Genomic DNA, 21896 nt, shown 5'->3' with positions numbered 1-21896 from the left:
GCGGGCGGCCCTCCTTGGCCGCTGCCTGCGATCGACGCTTCCACTAGTAGAGAGGGGCCGGGGGTAGGGGGGTCGTTGTCGCTCTGCCCGCAACCTTTGCCGCCCGGACCGGTCCACTGACGACCCCGGCCCCGGAGGGAGCCCCTTTATCGCTTCTCGGCCTCTTCTGGCTAAGATCAAAGTGTAGTATCTGTTCTTCAGTGCTTGCTCTGGTCTGCTATTAGTTGACGAGTTGGGAGCTTTTGGCCTTTGGTCAAAAGTCTTTTTTCTTTTTTGGCCTCTTTTGGCGTCTTGCTCTTGCGAGGACCAGCCCCTTCTTTGGGGATTGGACCTCCTTGAGAACTTGTTGAATTTTTGTTTTGTTTTTTGTTAACTGTTGTTTTCTATTTTTTTACAGATAGTCCGGGGTCTAGCTAGAGCTTAAGCAGCCGGCAGGGCCAAGGGATACCGACGTGCTTTTTTAGGCGAAGGTCCCTTGGTTTCCGAATCGGCGGGCACTAGTTGGGCTCCGGGCCTTCACTTAGATGGAGCAGGCCTCTGCTCCTGCCACCTTGGGGGACGCCCCAGGTGTAGTGTCCGAGACGGGTCGGGGGGGTGCCATCCCGCAAGGCACCCCCTGTTCGAGAAGGGTTCCCGGGGTCGCCACCCCAAGTTCGGTGTCCGGATCGAGAGCGGGGGTCGCTGCCCCCAGTCCAGTGGCTGAGGCCACTGGACAACGTTCGGAAGGGTCGAGATCGGTCGCGGGGGTCGCTGCCCCCAGTTCGAGACGCGTGTCGGGGGTTGCCACCCGTAAAGGTAACCCCAGTTCGAGTGCTGCAGTAGCTGCCGCTGGTAGCATGATGGTCGCCGGAGGTATCGCCCCGCGGGGCTCCCCCAACGAGGTAGTAGGTCCGGGTGTGGATAGCCCTAACGTCGCAATGGTAGAGGTTTCCCCAACCGTAGCGGTAGCAAGGGCCATAACGAGGGAACAGGTGGCCGAGGTGTGGAGAAGTTCCATGAAGAAATCTCAAGGGGATGAGGAACCAGCGACGTGGGAGGCGGCCCGGAGGAGCAGAAGACGGCCGGTGAAACGTTGGTGGATCCCGGACGAGGGAGCCCAAAAAGGAAGCCAGTCTGAAAAGAGTAGCCCCCAAAAGCTATCGATGGAGGGTTTGAGGAGAACGAGGTCGGAGGAAGTAATAGTGGTAGATGGGTGCTCCCCGGGGTCAGGGAGGGCGTCAGCAACGGCAGCAGTTCCAGCCAGTGCAGAGGAGTGGCCAGCCCTCACAAAGGACGATTCCCCAATTCCGGCTGCACAAAAGGAAGGGACAACGGCCTGGTCTGGCGAAAAGCCGAAAACAGCAACTCCAGGAGGCAAGAAGAAGACCCCACAATACTACAAAGACCTCCTGGAAAACAATTTCAAGGACTACACGGCAGGCAGTACGATGAAGGTGGTACCAGGAATCCAGGAGGCCATCCAAGAGCGTTCAATTGCCTTCCTCACCTTCGACGAGAAGGGGAAGGGCCTCACCAGGATCCCCCAGGAGAAGATGGTGGAGATATTAGGAGAGCTGCGGATTCCGGCCCAGTACATTGTTCGAAGATTTTTTGCCATGTGGGATATCCTTTTGCCGACGAGAGAGGATGCAGAGAGGTTGTCAAAAGGAGATCTCACCTGGAAGGGTTATCGACTGAGGCCGGAATACAAGTCAAAGAGGAGAGCAGCGGTGACGGTCAAGGGAGTGCCCAGCTTCATCTCAGAGGACCAGATGGGCGCCACGATGGCCCAATATGGGGAAGTGGAGAACGTGCAGCCGGTGATTGGCCCCCGAGGAATCCGGATGGGGGAAATCAAAGTGGAAATGAGGGTGGACAGGAAGGAGATAGAAAAAATTCCCTCCCAGCTGACATGTGAAGGATGGACCATGCTTGTCCTGGTGGAAGGTAGAAGACCGCACTGCTGGTTCTGCCAAAAACCTGGCCACGTGTCCCGCTTCTGTCCCAGAAGGATAGAAGCAGAAAAAGAGAAACTTGGACAGAAGCCGGACGAGGAAAAGACGGCGGAAGGGAACAAGGCCGACACCTGGAGCAAGGTAGTGTCCAGGAAAACCAAGAAATCAGCAGTGGTGGCCGCTCCCACAACAACACCCAGAGGAGCGGCGGTGTCGGCCAAGCGCAAACTCAGGGTCAGCTCCTCCGAGTCAGAAAATGAAGAAGGAGGAGAAACCACCAAAAAAGGAACAAAAAGGGAGAAAAAAGCTGAAGAAGACCCTGAGCATCCGCCAACAGCCCCCGAAGAGGATGTCCAGGCCACCCCTCCCCTATTCAACACGCCTCAAGAGGAAAAGGAGCCGGGCGAAGTTCCTGAGACACCCATGGAGGCTGAGGAGCCAACTGTGAAGCAGACGAGTGAAAAGTCAGCAGCCCCCAGAGAAGTAAAGACCAGAAAACTTCCTTTCTGGCCGGGGGAGAAGATGTGTGAAGTCCGGATAGAGGAGACGGTCAGCGACCTCAACGGGAGGCAAAGAAAACACCTAAAGGCCCTCGAAAACCTCACAAAGGTGGACGAGAAGGAGGTCGCTGATCCCAGAAATTTCCCGGATGCTCCTCAGCTCATCACGTTCGTCCGGCCAAATAGGGGAGGGCGAGCGAAGGCCTTGTGGAGAATGCTGGAAGAGAGCAAGACAGCCTTCGGGGGGCAAAAAATCTTTGACGGGGAGCACCCATCACTTGGGCAAATAGCCAAGAAATGTGAGGGGCGGGTCCCTATTTATGTTCACCCCTCCCTGTATAGGGCTCTAAAAATTACGTTTCCTCTGGACGTTGGGGGCCTGGCTAGAGACGGACGGCTTACGTCCGACCTGCTCTCGGGCAGTCTTGGCCAAGCCTTTGACGTCCTGTCCCCCGAGGACTTCAGACCCCTAGTTGACGAATTTTACTAGGTAGGGAAGCATGGCCACGGGCTTGAACCTGGCTAGTTTGAATGCGAGGGGCATGAGATCTCGAAGCAAAGCTGCTCGCGTACTGAGGGATCTCGTGGCCCTTGAGGTAGATATAGCTGCGTTACAGGAGACCCACTTTGTTGGGCCCGGGGATTGCAGTGTGCTGGTCAACGACTTTGACGTTTACTCAGCATACGGCAATCTCCGTAGCAGTGGGGTTTCTGTTCTAGTAAGTCGCACCCTGTCCGCGACGGTTACCGTTATCCACGCCGACGCTCATGGGAGGCTGGTCGTGGTCGATGTTGCCGTTAAAAGCGGCGTGTTCCGGATAGTGGCAGTTTATGCACCTAACATCCCCAGCGAGAGGGTTTCCTTTTTTCAGCGGGTGGAGGTGTTTCTCTCTTCGGGTCCGGAGCGGGTAGTCTTAATGGGGGACTGGAATGCCGTCCTGGACCCCAGCATAGATAAGGTCGGGGGGGTTAGAGGGTCGGGTTGGTGTGAAAGCAGCCTGTCTGACCTGATGGCCTCGTGCGATCTGGTCGATAGGTTCCGTCTGGATCACCCTGGGAGGGAGATGTGGACGTGGCACACTAGTGCGGCCTCCAGTCCAAGTACATACTTGGACAGGATGTTAATTAGAAGGGGCGACGTAGATTTTCTATCTTGTCCCACGTTCCACTGGCTAGGTCATTCGGACCACAAACTCGTGTTGGCCCGTTTGAAGTTAGGTAATAGGCCTAGGTTGGCTGGCTACTGGAAGTTGAACGCCTCCTTGTTGGAGTCGGAAGACTTCCGGGAGCGGCTGACAACACTAATCCAGAGGGAGTTAGTGGGGGCGGTTACCGGGAGTAGCTGGTGGGTTAAGCTTAAGGTCACCATTAGGCGCTTTTGTGTCCAATATAGCCAAAGCCTCGCGTTAGTTAGGGCTCGGACCAAAAGGCACTTAGACGATAGACTGACCCGGGCGGTGGCAGGGGGGGATTCCCTAGAACTAGCTCTAGTAAAGGAGGACCTGAATCGCTTGGCTAGCGAGCGATACACAGGTCAGGTAGTTAGAGCTAGGTTAAAAAGAGTCTCCAACGAAGCCGCGAACGTTGACGCTGTTGAGCGTGGGGCTGCTTTAAGACGTGGCTCGGATGGGTACATTCGGGAAGTGAAAGACCTGGAAGGGCGCTCTCTCGTGTCGGCGCGGGAGATCTGCGACGGGTTTCGACAACATCTGGAGGAGCGATTCACCCAACTACCCAGACTCCGCGGCCAGGAGTTTGGCGGCTATTTGGCTGGCTCGCCCCGCCTTACTGCGGACCGAGCGGCTAGCTGCGAGGGGATGGTTACGGAGCGTGAGGTCATTACTGCGTTGAAGCAGGTAGGCCTCAACAAATCTCCGGGACTTGATGGTTTGCCCTATGAATTGTTCTTGAGGCTGTCGCCCATGTTTGTGCCCCTTCTGACGGGCGTGTTTAACCACTGGTTTGTCACGGGCTCGATCCCGAGACAGGTTACCAAGGGAGTGGTCACGCTTTTGAAGAAGGGGAACCAACCTGGAGGGGGGAATCTAGACGATTACAGGCCGATCACTCTGCTTAACGCAGACGTGAAGATTTTGGCTCGCGTTCTTGCAAATCGGATGCAGGTTGTTATCGGTGACTTGGTCGAACCGGATCAGAATTACGCTGTGAAGGGTCGATCAATTCAGAACAACTTGCACCTGGTGCGCTTGATCTTAGAGGGTTTAGAAGACGACACGGAAGCCGCGCTGATCAATTTGGATCAGTCCAAGGCGTTCGATAGGGTGGACCATGGGTTCCTGAGGTCTGTTGTGGAAACCGCCGGCTTTGGTCCGGACTTCCGCAAGTGGGTCTCTGCTCTGTATCGTGATCCCGCGGTAGTGGTGCAAGTCAACGGTAGGTTGTCGGAGTCCTTTGGGGTCTCTCGGTCGGTGCGGCAGGGCTGTCCGCTGTCGCCTCTGCTCTATGTCCTGGCGTTGGAGCCCTTCCTTCGCAAATTAAGGGACGAGGCGGCGAGACCAGTCCTACGCGGCATTGCTCTACCTGGCGGCCGATTTGCCAGGGTGTCCGCGTACGCTGATGACGTCACCGTTTTCGCAGCTTGTCGTAACGACATCGAAGCGGTGATAGAGGCGATCGCTGAGTACGAAGTTGTTACAGGGGCCGTGATCAATCGCAGCAAGTCCGTCGGCCTGCGGTTGAGCGCCTGGACCGGGGTAAACTCGCTTCCAGGTGCGTTCGGCTGGACTGATGGCCCGGTTAAGATCCTCGGCGTGTGGTTCGGGCCGGATCTCCAGTTGGACAAGAATTGGTCGGAGGTACAGACGAAGGTCGAATCGTCGGTCGTGTCTTGGATTCGAAGGAGGTTGTCCTTGAAGGGTCGTGCGGAGGCATGCGCCACTTACGTGTTTCCGCTGATCCTTTACCGTTTATCTGTTCTTCCCCTGCCTGCGGACCGCTGTAAGGCTTTAGAGCGCCTCCTTTTTAAACTGCTGTGGAAAGGAGGAAAGCCGTATGTCCGTAGACAGGTCTGTACGCAGAAACTTGGCGAGGGAGGCTTGGGAATGCCGGACTTGAAAAGTCACAAGCATGCTGAAAGACTGGCGTTCCTGAGTCGTACACTGTTAGAGGAGACGCACTGGGTACCAGCGGTGGAACAGGCTTTTCCGCAGCTCGTATCCGCCCCTGCCGCTGAAGGTCGCAGAAGACCAGCAGGGGATTCGCGTTTCTTCACCGAGTGCCGGGCTGCCCTTAGGGCGTTGCCGGGGTCCAGTGACCTTGCGCGGTCTAGGAGGAGGCTGTATCGGGATCTAGTGGTGGAGACCGCTAACGATCCGCTGGTGGAGCGGCTACATCTGTCGGGGGAGGAGGTTCTCTCGCTGTGGAGTTGGGCGCCTGCCAGCAGTCATTTAAATAATTCAGAATTTTCAGTAACGTGGAGACTGGTCCGGGACGCGTTGCCACTTTTCGACCGACTTGCCAGAGATTGCCGGGATAGAGAATTTTATTATCCCCCGTGCCCCCGCTGCAATGACGAGGAGGAGGACGAGACGAGGGAACACGCGTTCTTTCTTTGCAGCGGGGTGCGGAGTCTCTGGAGGTATGTCGAAGAGGTAACGGCTCGCATCGACCCCGAGCGGTCGGTGCCACTTGATTTAGCGTATGTGATCGATAATGTGGACCCGCCGTTTTCTAGGGAGAAACGGTTGGTGTTTCTAGCGATACTAGCCGTAGCTAGGTTAGTGACGTGGGTTTCACGTCTAGACATCGTCTATGAGGGGCAGTCTGTTTCCGATCGGGATCTGGTCGTTCGTTTTAAGCACCAACTTAAAACGAAAATCAGATGCGATTGGGAAAGGTTGCCCCGCATCGACTTTGATAGAAGATGGGTGCACAACACTAGTTTGTGCATCCGACGAGGAGCCAGTTTCGAGTTCGTGCTTCCCCCTGGTTAGAATTGGTCCTAGGGTGCTGGGGTTGGTGTTTTCTATACTCGGAACCCACCCCAATGTATTTGTTAAACAAGAGTTTACTCTTGTCCATGGGTAGAAGCTAGGGTTAGTTAGGAAATGGTAACCACTTCGAGTGGAAGATGAGTATCTTTATTAGGGCCTAGACTAGGGATGTATGTGTGTCGATCCGGTCCCTGATTTATTTTTATTCGGCACTAGGAGAGCTTCCAAAGATGCCCACTCCCACTTGTTTGTTTTGTCCCCGGCCTTTGTTGCCCCTTATGCATTTTTATCTTGGAAGACGCCGTCCATTCCCGACGAACCCCCTCCACAAGTTATTTTTTCACCAGCAGTTTTTGCTGTCCCGTAGATCCTCCATTCCCCCACTAGGGAGCGACCTGCTTGCTTTCACCTTTCCCTTCGGGGAGGGGATCGGAAGACAGTGGGCGTTCCACTAACGAGTAGAGAGTAGGATGGGAGGGTCCCTTACTAATCCGCCCCCATAGGCATTTTGTTAAGTTGTTTTCTTTTTATTTCTTTTTGGGTGTATTTTAGCTTGCCCCCCTCCCCTTCATCTCACCCCCATTTATTTTAAAAAAAAAAAAAAAAAAAAAAAAAAAAAAAAAAAAAAAAAAAATACTTTTGTTTGTACATATATTTTTGTTTTGTTTTATGTAAATACACTTTTTTATTATTACAGAATGCATGAAGGTCGCCTGCCATCCCGTTAAGCTGGGGAGAATTAGTTTTGTTTTAAATAGGTCCTGGTAAGAATGTAAGGCGAATTGTAGAATGATAGTTCTCTAGTGTAGTCTTTTAATAAAGAACTTGTCTTTCAGTACAAGTCTAGCGTTAGCTTTAGTAAAGACCCGATTTCTTTTTTCCCCCACACCCCCCTACTTGGCCCTGGTGCCTAAGTTGTTACGGACCCCAAATAAGGCCTTGGCAGTAGATAATGCCAAGGTCGGGGCCGTAACGACTAAATAAATTCTCGGCCTCTTCTGGCTAAGATCAAAGTGTAGTATCTGTTCTTATCAGCTTAATATCTGATAGGTCCCTCGCATGGAGGGATCACGATATTAAACTGATTTTTGGAACTCGGTCAAGGGTTAGGAGCTTGCTCCCCCTTCTCCACGGGTTGGCCTGGTATTGCACTGCCTCCAGGAGTTAACAGCCCCGATTCTGACCCCAGCTCGCTCGGGAAAGAGTCAGAAAACGCAATCCCAAAAACAGACTGACTACTACTTTGATCTTACTACTAAACTAAACGACTTTGTTGGTCCTTACTTCCCTTTACTTAGTTGTTGCTGGCTTTGCTTTCGTTCGCTTTCGGTTCGGTCCGCTCGGCTGGATGGACCGTTCGTTGGTCTCATTAGCTGGATGACGGAGGCGGGCGGGCGGCCCTCCTTGGCCGCTGCCTGCGATCGACGCTTCCACTAGTAGAGAGGGGCCGGGGGTAGGGGGGTCGTTGTCGCTCTGCCCGCAACCTTTGCCGCCCGGACCGGTCCACTGACGACCCCGGCCCCGGAGGGAGCCCCTTTATCGCTTCTCGGCCTCTTCTGGCTAAGATCAAAGTGTAGTATCTGTTCTTATCAGCTTAATATCTGATAGGTCCCTCGCATGGAGGGATCACGATATTAAACTGATTTTTGGAACTCGGTCAAGGGTTAGGAGCTTGCTCCCCCTTCTCCACGGGTTGGCCTGGTATTGCACTGCCTCCAGGAGTTAACAGCCCCGATTCTGACCCCAGCTCGCTCGGGAAAGAGTCAGAAAACGCAATCCCAAAAACAGACTGACTACTACTTTGATCTTACTACTAAACTAAACGACTTTGTTGGTCCTTACTTCCCTTTACTTAGTTGTTGCTGGCTTTGCTTTCGTTCGCTTTCGGTTCGGTCCGCTCGGCTGGATGGACCGTTCGTTGGTCTCATTAGCTGGATGACGGAGGCGGGCGGGCGGCCCTCCTTGGCCGCTGCCTGCGATCGACGCTTCCACTAGTAGAGAGGGGCCGGGGGTAGGGGGGTCGTTGTCGCTCTGCCCGCAACCTTTGCCGCCCGGACCGGTCCACTGACGACCCCGGCCCCGGAGGGAGCCCCTTTATCGCTTCTCGGCCTCTTCTGGCTAAGATCAAAGTGTAGTATCTGTTCTTATCAGCTTAATATCTGATAGGTCCCTCGCATGGAGGGATCACGATATTAAACTGATTTTTGGAACTCGGTCAAGGGTTAGGAGCTTGCTCCCCCTTCTCCACGGGTTGGCCTGGTATTGCACTGCCTCCAGGAGTTAACAGCCCCGATTCTGACCCCAGCTCGCTCGGGAAAGAGTCAGAAAACGCAATCCCAAAAACAGACTGACTACTACTTTGATCTTACTACTAAACTAAACGACTTTGTTGGTCCTTACTTCCCTTTACTTAGTTGTTGCTGGCTTTGCTTTCGTTCGCTTTCGGTTCGGTCCGCTCGGCTGGATGGACCGTTCGTTGGTCTCATTAGCTGGATGACGGAGGCGGGCGGGCGGCCCTCCTTGGCCGCTGCCTGCGATCGACGCTTCCACTAGTAGAGAGGGGCCGGGGGTAGGGGGGTCGTTGTCGCTCTGCCCGCAACCTTTGCCGCCCGGACCGGTCCACTGACGACCCCGGCCCCGGAGGGAGCCCCTTTATCGCTTCTCGGCCTCTTCTGGCTAAGATCAAAGTGTAGTATCTGTTCTTATCAGCTTAATATCTGATAGGTCCCTCGCATGGAGGGATCACGATATTAAACTGATTTTTGGAACTCGGTCAAGGGTTAGGAGCTTGCTCCCCCTTCTCCACGGGTTGGCCTGGTATTGCACTGCCTCCAGGAGTTAACAGCCCCGATTCTGACCCCAGCTCGCTCGGGAAAGAGTCAGAAAACGCAATCCCAAAAACAGACTGACTACTACTTTGATCTTACTACTAAACTAAACGACTTTGTTGGTCCTTACTTCCCTTTACTTAGTTGTTGCTGGCTTTGCTTTCGTTCGCTTTCGGTTCGGTCCGCTCGGCTGGATGGACCGTTCGTTGGTCTCATTAGCTGGATGACGGAGGCGGGCGGGCGGCCCTCCTTGGCCGCTGCCTGCGATCGACGCTTCCACTAGTAGAGAGGGGCCGGGGGTAGGGGGGTCGTTGTCGCTCTGCCCGCAACCTTTGCCGCCCGGACCGGTCCACTGACGACCCCGGCCCCGGAGGGAGCCCCTTTATCGCTTCTCGGCCTCTTCTGGCTAAGATCAAAGTGTAGTATCTGTTCTTATCAGCTTAATATCTGATAGGTCCCTCGCATGGAGGGATCACGATATTAAACTGATTTTTGGAACTCGGTCAAGGGTTAGGAGCTTGCTCCCCCTTCTCCACGGGTTGGCCTGGTATTGCACTGCCTCCAGGAGTTAACAGCCCCGATTCTGACCCCAGCTCGCTCGGGAAAGAGTCAGAAAACGCAATCCCAAAAACAGACTGACTACTACTTTGATCTTACTACTAAACTAAACGACTTTGTTGGTCCTTACTTCCCTTTACTTAGTTGTTGCTGGCTTTGCTTTCGTTCGCTTTCGGTTCGGTCCGCTCGGCTGGATGGACCGTTCGTTGGTCTCATTAGCTGGATGACGGAGGCGGGCGGGCGGCCCTCCTTGGCCGCTGCCTGCGATCGACGCTTCCACTAGTAGAGAGGGGCCGGGGGTAGGGGGGTCGTTGTCGCTCTGCCCGCAACCTTTGCCGCCCGGACCGGTCCACTGACGACCCCGGCCCCGGAGGGAGCCCCTTTATCGCTTCTCGGCCTCTTCTGGCTAAGATCAAAGTGTAGTATCTGTTCTTATCAGCTTAATATCTGATAGGTCCCTCGCATGGAGGGATCACGATATTAAACTGATTTTTGGAACTCGGTCAAGGGTTAGGAGCTTGCTCCCCCTTCTCCACGGGTTGGCCTGGTATTGCACTGCCTCCAGGAGTTAACAGCCCCGATTCTGACCCCAGCTCGCTCGGGAAAGAGTCAGAAAACGCAATCCCAAAAACAGACTGACTACTACTTTGATCTTACTACTAAACTAAACGACTTTGTTGGTCCTTACTTCCCTTTACTTAGTTGTTGCTGGCTTTGCTTTCGTTCGCTTTCGGTTCGGTCCGCTCGGCTGGATGGACCGTTCGTTGGTCTCATTAGCTGGATGACGGAGGCGGGCGGGCGGCCCTCCTTGGCCGCTGCCTGCGATCGACGCTTCCACTAGTAGAGAGGGGCCGGGGGTAGGGGGGTCGTTGTCGCTCTGCCCGCAACCTTTGCCGCCCGGACCGGTCCACTGACGACCCCGGCCCCGGAGGGAGCCCCTTTATCGCTTCTCGGCCTCTTCTGGCTAAGATCAAAGTGTAGTATCTGTTCTTATCAGCTTAATATCTGATAGGTCCCTCGCATGGAGGGATCACGATATTAAACTGATTTTTGGAACTCGGTCAAGGGTTAGGAGCTTGCTCCCCCTTCTCCACGGGTTGGCCTGGTATTGCACTGCCTCCAGGAGTTAACAGCCCCGATTCTGACCCCAGCTCGCTCGGGAAAGAGTCAGAAAACGCAATCCCAAAAACAGACTGACTACTACTTTGATCTTACTACTAAACTAAACGACTTTGTTGGTCCTTACTTCCCTTTACTTAGTTGTTGCTGGCTTTGCTTTCGTTCGCTTTCGGTTCGGTCCGCTCGGCTGGATGGACCGTTCGTTGGTCTCATTAGCTGGATGACGGAGGCGGGCGGGCGGCCCTCCTTGGCCGCTGCCTGCGATCGACGCTTCCACTAGTAGAGAGGGGCCGGGGGTAGGGGGGTCGTTGTCGCTCTGCCCGCAACCTTTGCCGCCCGGACCGGTCCACTGACGACCCCGGCCCCGGAGGGAGCCCCTTTATCGCTTCTCGGCCTCTTCTGGCTAAGATCAAAGTGTAGTATCTGTTCTTATCAGCTTAATATCTGATAGGTCCCTCGCATGGAGGGATCACGATATTAAACTGATTTTTGGAACTCGGTCAAGGGTTAGGAGCTTGCTCCCCCTTCTCCACGGGTTGGCCTGGTATTGCACTGCCTCCAGGAGTTAACAGCCCCGATTCTGACCCCAGCTCGCTCGGGAAAGAGTCAGAAAACGCAATCCCAAAAACAGACTGACTACTACTTTGATCTTACTACTAAACTAAACGACTTTGTTGGTCCTTACTTCCCTTTACTTAGTTGTTGCTGGCTTTGCTTTCGTTCGCTTTCGGTTCGGTCCGCTCGGCTGGATGGACCGTTCGTTGGTCTCATTAGCTGGATGACGGAGGCGGGCGGGCGGCCCTCCTTGGCCGCTGCCTGCGATCGACGCTTCCACTAGTAGAGAGGGGCCGGGGGTAGGGGGGTCGTTGTCGCTCTGCCCGCAACCTTTGCCGCCCGGACCGGTCCACTGACGACCCCGGCCCCGGAGGGAGCCCCTTTATCGCTTCTCGGCCTCTTCTGGCTAAGATCAAAGTGTAGTATCTGTTCTTATCAGCTTAATATCTGATAGGTCCCTCGCATGGAGGGATCACGATATTAAACTGATTTTTGGAACTCGGTCAAGGGTTAGGAGCTTGCTCCCCCTTCTCCACGGGTTGGCCTGGTATTGCACTGCCTCCAGGAGTTAACAGCCCCGATTCTGACCCCAGCTCGCTCGGGAAAGAGTCAGAAAACGCAATCCCAAAAACAGACTGACTACTACTTTGATCTTACTACTAAACTAAACGACTTTGTTGGTCCTTACTTCCCTTTACTTAGTTGTTGCTGGCTTTGCTTTCGTTCGCTTTCGGTTCGGTCCGCTCGGCTGGATGGACCGTTCGTTGGTCTCATTAGCTGGATGACGGAGGCGGGCGGGCGGCCCTCCTTGGCCGCTGCCTGCGATCGACGCTTCCACTAGTAGAGAGGGGCCGGGGGTAGGGGGGTCGTTGTCGCTCTGCCCGCAACCTTTGCCGCCCGGACCGGTCCACTGACGACCCCGGCCCCGGAGGGAGCCCCTTTATCGCTTCTCGGCCTCTTCTGGCTAAGATCAAAGTGTAGTATCTGTTCTTATCAGCTTAATATCTGATAGGTCCCTCGCATGGAGGGATCACGATATTAAACTGATTTTTGGAACTCGGTCAAGGGTTAGGAGCTTGCTCCCCCTTCTCCACGGGTTGGCCTGGTATTGCACTGCCTCCAGGAGTTAACAGCCCCGATTCTGACCCCAGCTCGCTCGGGAAAGAGTCAGAAAACGCAATCCCAAAAACAGACTGACTACTACTTTGATCTTACTACTAAACTAAACGACTTTGTTGGTCCTTACTTCCCTTTACTTAGTTGTTGCTGGCTTTGCTTTCGTTCGCTTTCGGTTCGGTCCGCTCGGCTGGATGGACCGTTCGTTGGTCTCATTAGCTGGATGACGGAGGCGGGCGGGCGGCCCTCCTTGGCCGCTGCCTGCGATCGACGCTTCCACTAGTAGAGAGGGGCCGGGGGTAGGGGGGTCGTTGTCGCTCTGCCCGCAACCTTTGCCGCCCGGACCGGTCCACTGACGACCCCGGCCCCGGAGGGAGCCCCTTTATCGCTTCTCGGCCTCTTCTGGCTAAGATCAAAGTGTAGTATCTGTTCTTATCAGCTTAATATCTGATAGGTCCCTCGCATGGAGGGATCACGATATTAAACTGATTTTTGGAACTCGGTCAAGGGTTAGGAGCTTGCTCCCCCTTCTCCACGGGTTGGCCTGGTATTGCACTGCCTCCAGGAGTTAACAGCCCCGATTCTGACCCCAGCTCGCTCGGGAAAGAGTCAGAAAACGCAATCCCAAAAACAGACTGACTACTACTTTGATCTTACTACTAAACTAAACGACTTTGTTGGTCCTTACTTCCCTTTACTTAGTTGTTGCTGGCTTTGCTTTCGTTCGCTTTCGGTTCGGTCCGCTCGGCTGGATGGACCGTTCGTTGGTCTCATTAGCTGGATGACGGAGGCGGGCGGGCGGCCCTCCTTGGCCGCTGCCTGCGATCGACGCTTCCACTAGTAGAGAGGGGCCGGGGGTAGGGGGGTCGTTGTCGCTCTGCCCGCAACCTTTGCCGCCCGGACCGGTCCACTGACGACCCCGGCCCCGGAGGGAGCCCCTTTATCGCTTCTCGGCCTCTTCTGGCTAAGATCAAAGTGTAGTATCTGTTCTTATCAGCTTAATATCTGATAGGTCCCTCGCATGGAGGGATCACGATATTAAACTGATTTTTGGAACTCGGTCAAGGGTTAGGAGCTTGCTCCCCCTTCTCCACGGGTTGGCCTGGTATTGCACTGCCTCCAGGAGTTAACAGCCCCGATTCTGACCCCAGCTCGCTCGGGAAAGAGTCAGAAAACGCAATCCCAAAAACAGACTGACTACTACTTTGATCTTACTACTAAACTAAACGACTTTGTTGGTCCTTACTTCCCTTTACTTAGTTGTTGCTGGCTTTGCTTTCGTTCGCTTTCGGTTCGGTCCGCTCGGCTGGATGGACCGTTCGTTGGTCTCATTAGCTGGATGACGGAGGCGGGCGGGCGGCCCTCCTTGGCCGCTGCCTGCGATCGACGCTTCCACTAGTAGAGAGGGGCCGGGGGTAGGGGGGTCGTTGTCGCTCTGCCCGCAACCTTTGCCGCCCGGACCGGTCCACTGACGACCCCGGCCCCGGAGGGAGCCCCTTTATCGCTTCTCGGCCTCTTCTGGCTAAGATCAAAGTGTAGTATCTGTTCTTATCAGCTTAATATCTGATAGGTCCCTCGCATGGAGGGATCACGATATTAAACTGATTTTTGGAACTCGGTCAAGGGTTAGGAGCTTGCTCCCCCTTCTCCACGGGTTGGCCTGGTATTGCACTGCCTCCAGGAGTTAACAGCCCCGATTCTGACCCCAGCTCGCTCGGGAAAGAGTCAGAAAACGCAATCCCAAAAACAGACTGACTACTACTTTGATCTTACTACTAAACTAAACGACTTTGTTGGTCCTTACTTCCCTTTACTTAGTTGTTGCTGGCTTTGCTTTCGTTCGCTTTCGGTTCGGTCCGCTCGGCTGGATGGACCGTTCGTTGGTCTCATTAGCTGGATGACGGAGGCGGGCGGGCGGCCCTCCTTGGCCGCTGCCTGCGATCGACGCTTCCACTAGTAGAGAGGGGCCGGGGGTAGGGGGGTCGTTGTCGCTCTGCCCGCAACCTTTGCCGCCCGGACCGGTCCACTGACGACCCCGGCCCCGGAGGGAGCCCCTTTATCGCTTCTCGGCCTCTTCTGGCTAAGATCAAAGTGTAGTATCTGTTCTTATCAGCTTAATATCTGATAGGTCCCTCGCATGGAGGGATCACGATATTAAACTGATTTTTGGAACTCGGTCAAGGGTTAGGAGCTTGCTCCCCCTTCTCCACGGGTTGGCCTGGTATTGCACTGCCTCCAGGAGTTAACAGCCCCGATTCTGACCCCAGCTCGCTCGGGAAAGAGTCAGAAAACGCAATCCCAAAAACAGACTGACTACTACTTTGATCTTACTACTAAACTAAACGACTTTGTTGGTCCTTACTTCCCTTTACTTAGTTGTTGCTGGCTTTGCTTTCGTTCGCTTTCGGTTCGGTCCGCTCGGCTGGATGGACCGTTCGTTGGTCTCATTAGCTGGATGACGGAGGCGGGCGGGCGGCCCTCCTTGGCCGCTGCCTGCGATCGACGCTTCCACTAGTAGAGAGGGGCCGGGGGTAGGGGGGTCGTTGTCGCTCTGCCCGCAACCTTTGCCGCCCGGACCGGTCCACTGACGACCCCGGCCCCGGAGGGAGCCCCTTTATCGCTTCTCGGCCTCTTCTGGCTAAGATCAAAGTGTAGTATCTGTTCTTATCAGCTTAATATCTGATAGGTCCCTCGCATGGAGGGATCACGATATTAAACTGATTTTTGGAACTCGGTCAAGGGTTAGGAGCTTGCTCCCCCTTCTCCACGGGTTGGCCTGGTATTGCACTGCCTCCAGGAGTTAACAGCCCCGATTCTGACCCCAGCTCGCTCGGGAAAGAGTCAGAAAACGCAATCCCAAAAACAGACTGACTACTACTTTGATCTTACTACTAAACTAAACGACTTTGTTGGTCCTTACTTCCCTTTACTTAGTTGTTGCTGGCTTTGCTTTCGTTCGCTTTCGGTTCGGTCCGCTCGGCTGGATGGACCGTTCGTTGGTCTCATTAGCTGGATGACGGAGGCGGGCGGGCGGCCCTCCTTGGCCGCTGCCTGCGATCGACGCTTCCACTAGTAGAGAGGGGCCGGGGGTAGGGGGGTCGTTGTCGCTCTGCCCGCAACCTTTGCCGCCCGGACCGGTCCACTGACGACCCCGGCCCCGGAGGGAGCCCCTTTATCGCTTCTCGGCCTCTTCTGGCTAAGATCAAAGTGTAGTATCTGTTCTTATCAGCTTAATATCTGATAGGTCCCTCGCATGGAGGGATCACGATATTAAACTGATTTTTGGAACTCGGTCAAGGGTTAGGAGCTTGCTCCCCCTTCTCCACGGGTTGGCCTGGTATTGCACTGCCTCCAGGAGTTAACAGCCCCGATTCTGACCCCAGCTCGCTCGGGAAAGAGTCAGAAAACGCAATCCCAAAAACAGACTGACTACTACTTTGATCTTACTACTAAACTAAACGACTTTGTTGGTCCTTACTTCCCTTTACTTAGTTGTTGCTGGCTTTGCTTTCGTTCGCTTTCGGTTCGGTCCGCTCGGCTGGATGGACCGTTCGTTGGTCTCATTAGCTGGATGACGGAGGCGGGCGGGCGGCCCTCCTTGGCCGCTGCCTGCGATCGACGCTTCCACTAGTAGAGAGGGGCCGGGGGTAGGGGGGTCGTTGTCGCTCTGCCCGCAACCTTTGCCGCCCGGACCGGTCCACTGACGACCCCGGCCCCGGAGGGAGCCCCTTTATCGCTTCTCGGCCTCTTCTGGCTAAGATCAAAGTGTAGTATCTGTTCTTATCAGCTTAATATCTGATAGGTCCCTCGCATGGAGGGATCACGATATTAAACTGATTTTTGGAACTCGGTCAAGGGTTAGGAGCTTGCTCCCCCTTCTCCACGGGTTGGCCTGGTATTGCACTGCCTCCAGGAGTTAACAGCCCCGATTCTGACCCCAGCTCGCTCGGGAAAGAGTCAGAAAACGCAATCCCAAAAACAGACTGACTACTACTTTGATCTTACTACTAAACTAAACGACTTTGTTGGTCCTTACTTCCCTTTACTTAGTTGTTGCTGGCTTTGCTTTCGTTCGCTTTCGGTTCGGTCCGCTCGGCTGGATGGACCGTTCGTTGGTCTCATTAGCTGGATGACGGAGGCGGGCGGGCGGCCCTCCTTGGCCGCTGCCTGCGATCGACGCTTCCACTAGTAGAGAGGGGCCGGGGGTAGGGGGGTCGTTGTCGCTCTGCCCGCAACCTTTGCCGCCCGGACCGGTCCACTGACGACCCCGGCCCCGGAGGGAGCCCCTTTATCGCTTCTCGGCCTCTTCTGGCTAAGATCAAAGTGTAGTATCTGTTCTTATCAGCTTAATATCTGATAGGTCCCTCGCATGGAGGGATCACGATATTAAACTGATTTTTGGAACTCGGTCAAGGGTTAGGAGCTTGCTCCCCCTTCTCCACGGGTTGGCCTGGTATTGCACTGCCTCCAGGAGTTAACAGCCCCGATTCTGACCCCAGCTCGCTCGGGAAAGAGTCAGAAAACGCAATCCCAAAAACAGACTGACTACTACTTTGATCTTACTACTAAACTAAACGACTTTGTTGGTCCTTACTTCCCTTTACTTAGTTGTTGCTGGCTTTGCTTTCGTTCGCTTTCGGTTCGGTCCGCTCGGCTGGATGGACCGTTCGTTGGTCTCATTAGCTGGATGACGGAGGCGGGCGGGCGGCCCTCCTTGGCCGCTGCCTGCGATCGACGCTTCCACTAGTAGAGAGGGGCCGGGGGTAGGGGGGTCGTTGTCGCTCTGCCCGCAACCTTTGCCGCCCGGACCGGTCCACTGACGACCCCGGCCCCGGAGGGAGCCCCTTTATCGCTTCTCGGCCTCTTCTGGCTAAGATCAAAGTGTAGTATCTGTTCTTATCAGCTTAATATCTGATAGGTCCCTCGCATGGAGGGATCACGATATTAAACTGATTTTTGGAACTCGGTCAAGGGTTAGGAGCTTGCTCCCCCTTCTCCACGGGTTGGCCTGGTATTGCACTGCCTCCAGGAGTTAACAGCCCCGATTCTGACCCCAGCTCGCTCGGGAAAGAGTCAGAAAACGCAATCCCAAAAACAGACTGACTACTACTTTGATCTTACTACTAAACTAAACGACTTTGTTGGTCCTTACTTCCCTTTACTTAGTTGTTGCTGGCTTTGCTTTCGTTCGCTTTCGGTTCGGTCCGCTCGGCTGGATGGACCGTTCGTTGGTCTCATTAGCTGGATGACGGAGGCGGGCGGGCGGCCCTCCTTGGCCGCTGCCTGCGATCGACGCTTCCACTAGTAGAGAGGGGCCGGGGGTAGGGGGGTCGTTGTCGCTCTGCCCGCAACCTTTGCCGCCCGGACCGGTCCACTGACGACCCCGGCCCCGGAGGGAGCCCCTTTATCGCTTCTCGGCCTCTTCTGGCTAAGATCAAAGTGTAGTATCTGTTCTTATCAGCTTAATATCTGATAGGTCCCTCGCATGGAGGGATCACGATATTAAACTGATTTTTGGAACTCGGTCAAGGGTTAGGAGCTTGCTCCCCCTTCTCCACGGGTTGGCCTGGTATTGCACTGCCTCCAGGAGTTAACAGCCCCGATTCTGACCCCAGCTCGCTCGGGAAAGAGTCAGAAAACGCAATCCCAAAAACAGACTGACTACTACTTTGATCTTACTACTAAACTAAACGACTTTGTTGGTCCTTACTTCCCTTTACTTAGTTGTTGCTGGCTTTGCTTTCGTTCGCTTTCGGTTCGGTCCGCTCGGCTGGATGGACCGTTCGTTGGTCTCATTAGCTGGATGACGGAGGCGGGCGGGCGGCCCTCCTTGGCCGCTGCCTGCGATCGACGCTTCCACTAGTAGAGAGGGGCCGGGGGTAGGGGGGTCGTTGTCGCTCTGCCCGCAACCTTTGCCGCCCGGACCGGTCCACTGACGACCCCGGCCCCGGAGGGAGCCCCTTTATCGCTTCTCGGCCTCTTCTGGCTAAGATCAAAGTGTAGTATCTGTTCTTATCAGCTTAATATCTGATAGGTCCCTCGCATGGAGGGATCACGATATTAAACTGATTTTTGGAACTCGGTCAAGGGTTAGGAGCTTGCTCCCCCTTCTCCACGGGTTGGCCTGGTATTGCACTGCCTCCAGGAGTTAACAGCCCCGATTCTGACCCCAGCTCGCTCGGGAAAGAGTCAGAAAACGCAATCCCAAAAACAGACTGACTACTACTTTGATCTTACTACTAAACTAAACGACTTTGTTGGTCCTTACTTCCCTTTACTTAGTTGTTGCTGGCTTTGCTTTCGTTCGCTTTCGGTTCGGTCCGCTCGGCTGGATGGACCGTTCGTTGGTCTCATTAGCTGGATGACGGAGGCGGGCGGGCGGCCCTCCTTGGCCGCTGCCTGCGATCGACGCTTCCACTAGTAGAGAGGGGCCGGGGGTAGGGGGGTCGTTGTCGCTCTGCCCGCAACCTTTGCCGCCCGGACCGGTCCACTGACGACCCCGGCCCCGGAGGGAGCCCCTTTATCGCTTCTCGGCCTCTTCTGGCTAAGATCAAAGTGTAGTATCTGTTCTTATCAGCTTAATATCTGATAGGTCCCTCGCATGGAGGGATCACGATATTAAACTGATTTTTGGAACTCGGTCAAGGGTTAGGAGCTTGCTCCCCCTTCTCCACGGGTTGGCCTGGTATTGCACTGCCTCCAGGAGTTAACAGCCCCGATTCTGACCCCAGCTCGCTCGGGAAAGAGTCAGAAAACGCAATCCCAAAAACAGACTGACTACTACTTTGATCTTACTACTAAACTAAACGACTTTGTTGGTCCTTACTTCCCTTTACTTAGTTGTTGCTGGCTTTGCTTTCGTTCGCTTTCGGTTCGGTCCGCTCGGCTGGATGGACCGTTCGTTGGTCTCATTAGCTGGATGACGGAGGCGGGCGGGCGGCCCTCCTTGGCCGCTGCCTGCGATCGACGCTTCCACTAGTAGAGAGGGGCCGGGGGTAGGGGGGTCGTTGTCGCTCTGCCCGCAACCTTTGCCGCCCGGACCGGTCCACTGACGACCCCGGCCCCGGAGGGAGCCCCTTTATCGCTTCTCGGCCTCTTCTGGCTAAGATCAAAGTGTAGTATCTGTTCTTATCAGCTTAATATCTGATAGGTCCCTCGCATGGAGGGATCACGATATTAAACTGATTTTTGGAACTCGGTCAAGGGTTAGGAGCTTGCTCCCCCTTCTCCACGGGTTGGCCTGGTATTGCACTGCCTCCAGGAGTTAACAGCCCCGATTCTGACCCCAGCTCGCTCGGGAAAGAGTCAGAAAACGCAATCCCAAAAACAGACTGACTACTACTTTGATCTTACTACTAAACTAAACGACTTTGTTGGTCCTTACTTCCCTTTACTTAGTTGTTGCTGGCTTTGCTTTCGTTCGCTTTCGGTTCGGTCCGCTCGGCTGGATGGACCGTTCGTTGGTCTCATTAGCTGGATGACGGAGGCGGGCGGGCGGCCCTCCTTGGCCGCTGCCTGCGATCGACGCTTCCACTAGTAGAGAGGGGCCGGGGGTAGGGGGGTCGTTGTCGCTCTGCCCGCAACCTTTGCCGCCCGGACCGGTCCACTGACGACCCCGGCCCCGGAGGGAGCCCCTTTATCGCTTCTCGGCCTCTTCTGGCTAAGATCAAAGTGTAGTATCTGTTCTTATCAGCTTAATATCTGATAGGTCCCTCGCATGGAGGGATCACGATATTAAACTGATTTTTGGAACTCGGTCAAGGGTTAGGAGCTTGCTCCCCCTTCTCCACGGGTTGGCCTGGTATTGCACTGCCTCCAGGAGTTAACAGCCCCGATTCTGACCCCAGCTCGCTCGGGAAAGAGTCAGAAAACGCAATCCCAAAAACAGACTGACTACTACTTTGATCTTACTACTAAACTAAACGACTTTGTTGGTCCTTACTTCCCTTTACTTAGTTGTTGCTGGCTTTGCTTTCGTTCGCTTTCGGTTCGGTCCGCTCGGCTGGATGGACCGTTCGTTGGTCTCATTAGCTGGATGACGGAGGCGGGCGGGCGGCCCTCCTTGGCCGCTGCCTGCGATCGACGCTTCCACTAGTAGAGAGGGGCCGGGGGTAGGGGGGTCGTTGTCGCTCTGCCCGCAACCTTTGCCGCCCGGACCGGTCCACTGACGACCCCGGCCCCGGAGGGAGCCCCTTTATCGCTTCTCGGCCTCTTCTGGCTAAGATCAAAGTGTAGTATCTGTTCTTATCAGCTTAATATCTGATAGGTCCCTCGCATGGAGGGATCACGATATTAAACTGATTTTTGGAACTCGGTCAAGGGTTAGGAGCTTGCTCCCCCTTCTCCACGGGTTGGCCTGGTATTGCACTGCCTCCAGGAGTTAACAGCCCCGATTCTGACCCCAGCTCGCTCGGGAAAGAGTCAGAAAACGCAATCCCAAAAACAGACTGACTACTACTTTGATCTTACTACTAAACTAAACGACTTTGTTGGTCCTTACTTCCCTTTACTTAGTTGTTGCTGGCTTTGCTTTCGTTCGCTTTCGGTTCGGTCCGCTCGGCTGGATGGACCGTTCGTTGGTCTCATTAGCTGGATGACGGAGGCGGGCGGGCGGCCCTCCTTGGCCGCTGCCTGCGATCGACGCTTCCACTAGTAGAGAGGGGCCGGGGGTAGGGGGGTCGTTGTCGCTCTGCCCGCAACCTTTGCCGCCCGGACCGGTCCACTGACGACCCCGGCCCCGGAGGGAGCCCCTTTATCGCTTCTCGGCCTCTTCTGGCTAAGATCAAAGTGTAGTATCTGTTCTTATCAGCTTAATATCTGATAGGTCCCTCGCATGGAGGGATCACGATATTAAACTGATTTTTGGAACTCGGTCAAGGGTTAGGAGCTTGCTCCCCCTTCTCCACGGGTTGGCCTGGTATTGCACTGCCTCCAGGAGTTAACAGCCCCGATTCTGACCCCAGCTCGCTCGGGAAAGAGTCAGAAAACGCAATCCCAAAAACAGACTGACTACTACTTTGATCTTACTACTAAACTAAACGACTTTGTTGGTCCTTACTTCCCTTTACTTAGTTGTTGCTGGCTTTGCTTTCGTTCGCTTTCGGTTCGGTCCGCTCGGCTGGATGGACCGTTCGTTGGTCTCATTAGCTGGATGACGGAGGCGGGCGGGCGGCCCTCCTTGGCCGCTGCCTGCGATCGACGCTTCCACTAGTAGAGAGGGGCCGGGGGTAGGGGGGTCGTTGTCGCTCTGCCCGCAACCTTTGCCGCCCGGACCGGTCCACTGACGACCCCGGCCCCGGAGGGAGCCCCTTTATCGCTTCTCGGCCTCTTCTG

The 21896-nt window shown here is 54.9% G+C and overlaps 27 non-coding genes across 27 annotated transcripts; all 27 read left to right on the top strand.

Moving 5' to 3' along the window:
* The first annotated feature begins 148 nt into the window (after positions 1–148).
* On the top strand, positions 149–339 carry LOC145275550 (U2 spliceosomal RNA). The gene has a single exon (XR_013867353.1). It is a non-coding gene; the product is annotated as a U2 spliceosomal RNA (small nuclear RNA).
* Positions 340–7367: 7028 nt separating this feature from the next.
* Positions 7368–7568, top strand: LOC145275504 (U2 spliceosomal RNA). The gene has a single exon (XR_013867326.1). It is a non-coding gene; the product is annotated as a U2 spliceosomal RNA (small nuclear RNA).
* A 357-nt stretch (positions 7569–7925) lies between these two features.
* LOC145275982 (U2 spliceosomal RNA) lies at positions 7926–8126 on the top strand. The gene has a single exon (XR_013867735.1). It is a non-coding gene; the product is annotated as a U2 spliceosomal RNA (small nuclear RNA).
* A 357-nt stretch (positions 8127–8483) lies between these two features.
* LOC145275981 (U2 spliceosomal RNA) lies at positions 8484–8684 on the top strand. Its single transcript, XR_013867734.1, has one exon. It is a non-coding gene; the product is annotated as a U2 spliceosomal RNA (small nuclear RNA).
* A 357-nt stretch (positions 8685–9041) lies between these two features.
* On the top strand, positions 9042–9242 carry LOC145275980 (U2 spliceosomal RNA). Its single transcript, XR_013867733.1, has one exon. It is a non-coding gene; the product is annotated as a U2 spliceosomal RNA (small nuclear RNA).
* A 357-nt stretch (positions 9243–9599) lies between these two features.
* On the top strand, positions 9600–9800 carry LOC145275979 (U2 spliceosomal RNA). Its single transcript, XR_013867732.1, has one exon. It is a non-coding gene; the product is annotated as a U2 spliceosomal RNA (small nuclear RNA).
* A 357-nt stretch (positions 9801–10157) lies between these two features.
* Positions 10158–10358, top strand: LOC145275978 (U2 spliceosomal RNA). The gene has a single exon (XR_013867731.1). It is a non-coding gene; the product is annotated as a U2 spliceosomal RNA (small nuclear RNA).
* Positions 10359–10715: 357 nt separating this feature from the next.
* LOC145275977 (U2 spliceosomal RNA) lies at positions 10716–10916 on the top strand. Its single transcript, XR_013867730.1, has one exon. It is a non-coding gene; the product is annotated as a U2 spliceosomal RNA (small nuclear RNA).
* A 357-nt stretch (positions 10917–11273) lies between these two features.
* On the top strand, positions 11274–11474 carry LOC145275976 (U2 spliceosomal RNA). Its single transcript, XR_013867729.1, has one exon. It is a non-coding gene; the product is annotated as a U2 spliceosomal RNA (small nuclear RNA).
* Positions 11475–11831: 357 nt separating this feature from the next.
* On the top strand, positions 11832–12032 carry LOC145275974 (U2 spliceosomal RNA). Its single transcript, XR_013867728.1, has one exon. It is a non-coding gene; the product is annotated as a U2 spliceosomal RNA (small nuclear RNA).
* A 357-nt stretch (positions 12033–12389) lies between these two features.
* Positions 12390–12590, top strand: LOC145275973 (U2 spliceosomal RNA). The gene has a single exon (XR_013867727.1). It is a non-coding gene; the product is annotated as a U2 spliceosomal RNA (small nuclear RNA).
* A 357-nt stretch (positions 12591–12947) lies between these two features.
* On the top strand, positions 12948–13148 carry LOC145275971 (U2 spliceosomal RNA). The gene has a single exon (XR_013867725.1). It is a non-coding gene; the product is annotated as a U2 spliceosomal RNA (small nuclear RNA).
* Positions 13149–13505: 357 nt separating this feature from the next.
* LOC145275970 (U2 spliceosomal RNA) lies at positions 13506–13706 on the top strand. The gene has a single exon (XR_013867724.1). It is a non-coding gene; the product is annotated as a U2 spliceosomal RNA (small nuclear RNA).
* Positions 13707–14063: 357 nt separating this feature from the next.
* On the top strand, positions 14064–14264 carry LOC145275969 (U2 spliceosomal RNA). The gene has a single exon (XR_013867723.1). It is a non-coding gene; the product is annotated as a U2 spliceosomal RNA (small nuclear RNA).
* Positions 14265–14621: 357 nt separating this feature from the next.
* LOC145275968 (U2 spliceosomal RNA) lies at positions 14622–14822 on the top strand. The gene has a single exon (XR_013867722.1). It is a non-coding gene; the product is annotated as a U2 spliceosomal RNA (small nuclear RNA).
* Positions 14823–15179: 357 nt separating this feature from the next.
* Positions 15180–15380, top strand: LOC145275967 (U2 spliceosomal RNA). Its single transcript, XR_013867721.1, has one exon. It is a non-coding gene; the product is annotated as a U2 spliceosomal RNA (small nuclear RNA).
* A 357-nt stretch (positions 15381–15737) lies between these two features.
* On the top strand, positions 15738–15938 carry LOC145275966 (U2 spliceosomal RNA). The gene has a single exon (XR_013867720.1). It is a non-coding gene; the product is annotated as a U2 spliceosomal RNA (small nuclear RNA).
* A 357-nt stretch (positions 15939–16295) lies between these two features.
* LOC145275965 (U2 spliceosomal RNA) lies at positions 16296–16496 on the top strand. Its single transcript, XR_013867719.1, has one exon. It is a non-coding gene; the product is annotated as a U2 spliceosomal RNA (small nuclear RNA).
* A 357-nt stretch (positions 16497–16853) lies between these two features.
* On the top strand, positions 16854–17054 carry LOC145275963 (U2 spliceosomal RNA). Its single transcript, XR_013867718.1, has one exon. It is a non-coding gene; the product is annotated as a U2 spliceosomal RNA (small nuclear RNA).
* A 357-nt stretch (positions 17055–17411) lies between these two features.
* Positions 17412–17612, top strand: LOC145275962 (U2 spliceosomal RNA). The gene has a single exon (XR_013867717.1). It is a non-coding gene; the product is annotated as a U2 spliceosomal RNA (small nuclear RNA).
* Positions 17613–17969: 357 nt separating this feature from the next.
* LOC145275961 (U2 spliceosomal RNA) lies at positions 17970–18170 on the top strand. Its single transcript, XR_013867716.1, has one exon. It is a non-coding gene; the product is annotated as a U2 spliceosomal RNA (small nuclear RNA).
* A 357-nt stretch (positions 18171–18527) lies between these two features.
* On the top strand, positions 18528–18728 carry LOC145275959 (U2 spliceosomal RNA). Its single transcript, XR_013867714.1, has one exon. It is a non-coding gene; the product is annotated as a U2 spliceosomal RNA (small nuclear RNA).
* A 357-nt stretch (positions 18729–19085) lies between these two features.
* On the top strand, positions 19086–19286 carry LOC145275958 (U2 spliceosomal RNA). The gene has a single exon (XR_013867712.1). It is a non-coding gene; the product is annotated as a U2 spliceosomal RNA (small nuclear RNA).
* Positions 19287–19643: 357 nt separating this feature from the next.
* Positions 19644–19844, top strand: LOC145275957 (U2 spliceosomal RNA). The gene has a single exon (XR_013867711.1). It is a non-coding gene; the product is annotated as a U2 spliceosomal RNA (small nuclear RNA).
* Positions 19845–20201: 357 nt separating this feature from the next.
* LOC145275956 (U2 spliceosomal RNA) lies at positions 20202–20402 on the top strand. The gene has a single exon (XR_013867710.1). It is a non-coding gene; the product is annotated as a U2 spliceosomal RNA (small nuclear RNA).
* A 357-nt stretch (positions 20403–20759) lies between these two features.
* Positions 20760–20960, top strand: LOC145275955 (U2 spliceosomal RNA). Its single transcript, XR_013867709.1, has one exon. It is a non-coding gene; the product is annotated as a U2 spliceosomal RNA (small nuclear RNA).
* A 357-nt stretch (positions 20961–21317) lies between these two features.
* LOC145275954 (U2 spliceosomal RNA) lies at positions 21318–21518 on the top strand. Its single transcript, XR_013867708.1, has one exon. It is a non-coding gene; the product is annotated as a U2 spliceosomal RNA (small nuclear RNA).
* Positions 21519–21896: the final 378 nt, after the last annotated feature.

Source organism: Euprymna scolopes, unplaced genomic scaffold (assembly GCF_053919585.1).
Source record: "Euprymna scolopes isolate OS-2025 unplaced genomic scaffold, ASM5391958v1 sca7, whole genome shotgun sequence".
Taxonomy (NCBI): Eukaryota; Metazoa; Mollusca; class Cephalopoda; order Sepiida; family Sepiolidae; genus Euprymna; species Euprymna scolopes.
This window is presented reverse-complemented; position numbering and strand designations above follow the sequence as displayed.